Raw genomic sequence first — 3,191 nt, forward strand, 5'->3', positions numbered from 1 at the left:
GCCACCTGCTGGTCGGAGGCCGCCTGCACAGCTCACGGGGCTCCCTGCCTCCCCTGGCCGCGGTGCGAGGCGCCTCCACACGTCCCGGGACAGTTGGCGCCAGGGCAGCCTGCTCGGGCCCTGCCCTGGGGGGAGACTGCAGCCCTGCCTGCGTGCTGGAACTGGCGGTGCTGCCGCACCCCTTGGCTGGACGTGGATTCCATTATGTACAGCAGCAGGGGTTTCCCTACCCCCCTGACTTTCCCCAACACCCCCCCACCAGTTTTGTGAACTAGTCACATGCAGTGTTGCCAAATTAAAACATTAATACACACTTTAAAAGCATATACAGCACATGTATCTGAAAAAGTATAATAGATTTGAAGAGTATGAACATAGACTAGTTTCATTATACAGCTGTTGTTTTTTATGACAATGTCAGTGCATTCATTTCAGTGATGTTGGCCAACCTAATCATTTCAAATGATGATTTGTAAGCAAAGTCTAAATGAGCTCTCCCTGACAGCTAGTGATGAGCTGGGGGCTGGGGGGAAATACAATCAGGACCAGATTGTATTTACATTCACACCTGATCTACCCAGGTATCCAGCAAATAGAGCTGTGTTGCCCAAGTGATAGATTTTGGCTAGTGTTGGGTTACAAATCACTTGAATGCAGGGGCGGTACTGAAATTTTGTTATTCTTATTGTATGAGTAAAGGGCAGTAGAACGGTACTTACCCTGTGCTGATTGAGGGCATCAAGAGAGAGGGTGGGGCCAGATGTTTTCCTTGATTGTCTGCCTGAGTCACAAGTACTAGTTGACCTGCCCCTCTCCACTGTTTAAAGACAGAGCTGGTTAGGCTCATAGATAGTCTTTTGTTTTGTTAAGTGACCACTACAGCTGAAATCACTGATAATCAGGTCTAAGTGCTTAGACCTGCTGTGGGACTGGGGTACCCAGAAATCACCTACTACAGGACAGGCTCAACAAGGACAATAACAGAACACCACTGGCCATCACATACAGCTCCCAGCTAAAACCTCTCCAGCGCATTATCCACGATCTACAACCTATCCTGGAAAATGATCCCTCACTCTCACAGACCTTGGGAGGCAGGCCAGTCCTCGCTTACAGACAACCCCCCAACCTGAAGCAAATACTCACCAGCAACTACACACCACACCACAGAAACACCAACCCAGAAACCAATCCCTGTAGCAAACCTCGTTGCCTACTCTCTATCCCCATATCTACTCTGGCGACACCATCAGAGGACCCAACCACATCAGCCACACCATCAAGGGCTCATTCACCTGCACATCCACTAATGTTATATATGCCATCATGTGCTAGCAATGCCCCTCTGCCATGTATATTGGCCAAACCGGACAGTCTCTCCGCAAAAGAATAAATGGACACAAATCGGACATCAGGAATGGTAACATACATAAGCCAGTAAGTGAACACTTCAATCTCCCTGGTCATTCTATTACAGATTTAAAAGTCACTATCATTGAACAAAAAAACTTCAGAAACAGACTTCAAAGAGAAACAGCAGAACTAAAATTCATTTGCAAATTTAACACCATTAATCTGGGCTTGAATAGGGACTGGGAGTGGCTGGCTCATTACAGAAGCAGCTTTTCCTCTCCTGGAATTGACACCTCCTCATCTATTATTGGGAGTGGACTACATCCACCCTGATTGAATTGACCCTGTCAACACTGGTTCTCCACTTGCGAAGTAACTCCCTGCTCTCCATGTGTCAGTATATAATGCCTGCATCTGTAACTTTCACTCTATGCATCTGAAGAAGTGAGGTTTTTACCCACGAAAGCTTATGCCCAAATAAATCTGTTAGTCTTTAAGGTGCCACCAGACTCCTTGTTGTTTTTGTAGATACAGACTAACACGGCTACCCCCTGATACCTGCTGTGGGACAGTGTTTCTATGGAAGAGACAGCCCAGCCTGCACTAGCAGCGAGGTTCCCCCACTGAGAGCTCAGCTGAAATCACTGAGAGCTGGGTGGAATCTCGAGAGACCGACTTGCAGAGGTCACAGTGGCAGGTGGCAGCAGAAGGTGACAGTGCAGGGCCATTGGGACGGAGCAATAGAGTGAGCGGTGGCACGACAAACAACAGCGACCAGAGCATTGGACTATGTTTTAGTGACTTCACTCCAGAATGCTAGATTTGTGACTGGGAAACTTATATAAATATACATTCCCTAGTAGGCCAACATTTTTAAAATGCATTATTTGCTAAGGTCATTATCTCACATCATCGCTATCTCAAGAGGTCATTATCTTGGGGAGTTTCTGTACTAAACTTTTTGATTATTATAATTATTTTTTATGTAAGAACAGCCATATTGGGTCAGACCAATGGTCCATCTATCCCAGTATCCTGTCTTCCAACAGCGACTATTCCAGGTGCTTCAGAGGGAATAAACAGAACAGGGAATCATCGAGTGATCCATCCCCCGTTGTCCACTCCCAGCTTCTGGCAAACAGAGGCTAGGGACACTCAGAGCATGGTGTTACATCCTGGCTAATAGTCATTGATGGACCTAACCTCCATGAACTTATCTAGTTCTTTTTTGAACACTGTTATAATTTTGGCCTTCACAACATCCCTGGCAAAAAGTTCCACAGGTGACTGTGCATTGTGTGAAGAAATACTTCCTTTTGTTTGTTTTAAACTTGCTGCCTATTAATTTCATTGGGTGACCCCTGGTTCTTGTGTTAAGTGAAGGGGTAAATAACACTTCCTTATTAATTTTCTCCAAACCAGTCAAGATGTTATAAGCCTCTATCATATCCCCTCTTAGTTGTCTCTTTTCCAAGATGAAAAGTCCCAGTCTTTTTAATCTCTCCTCATATGGAATCTGTTTCATACCCCTAATAATTTTTGTTGCCCTTCTCTGAACCTTTTCCAATATATCTTTTTTGAGATGGGGTACCATGAACATATCGTGAAGGACTGGAAGTACTGGACACACAAGAAGACACCAAAGAGTGCAAAATTACAACAAGAAACCAAGAAGGCTGTAGATATAGTTCTTCATGGTAGGCTTGAGTAGCCAACTTTAATTTTTGTGATGATTTTAAAACGTGAGTTAAATCTAATAAAATGGTCATGAAACATTTTTCAGTTTTTACTCTGGTGCCGTACAGCCCACCTTTGCCCTCATGGTTTCAACCCTCATC

The sequence above is a fragment of the Terrapene carolina genome, unplaced genomic scaffold, assembly GCF_002925995.2.
Source record: "Terrapene carolina triunguis isolate 2854851 unplaced genomic scaffold, T_m_triunguis-2.0 Scaffold58, whole genome shotgun sequence".
Taxonomy (NCBI): domain Eukaryota; kingdom Metazoa; phylum Chordata; order Testudines; family Emydidae; genus Terrapene; species Terrapene triunguis.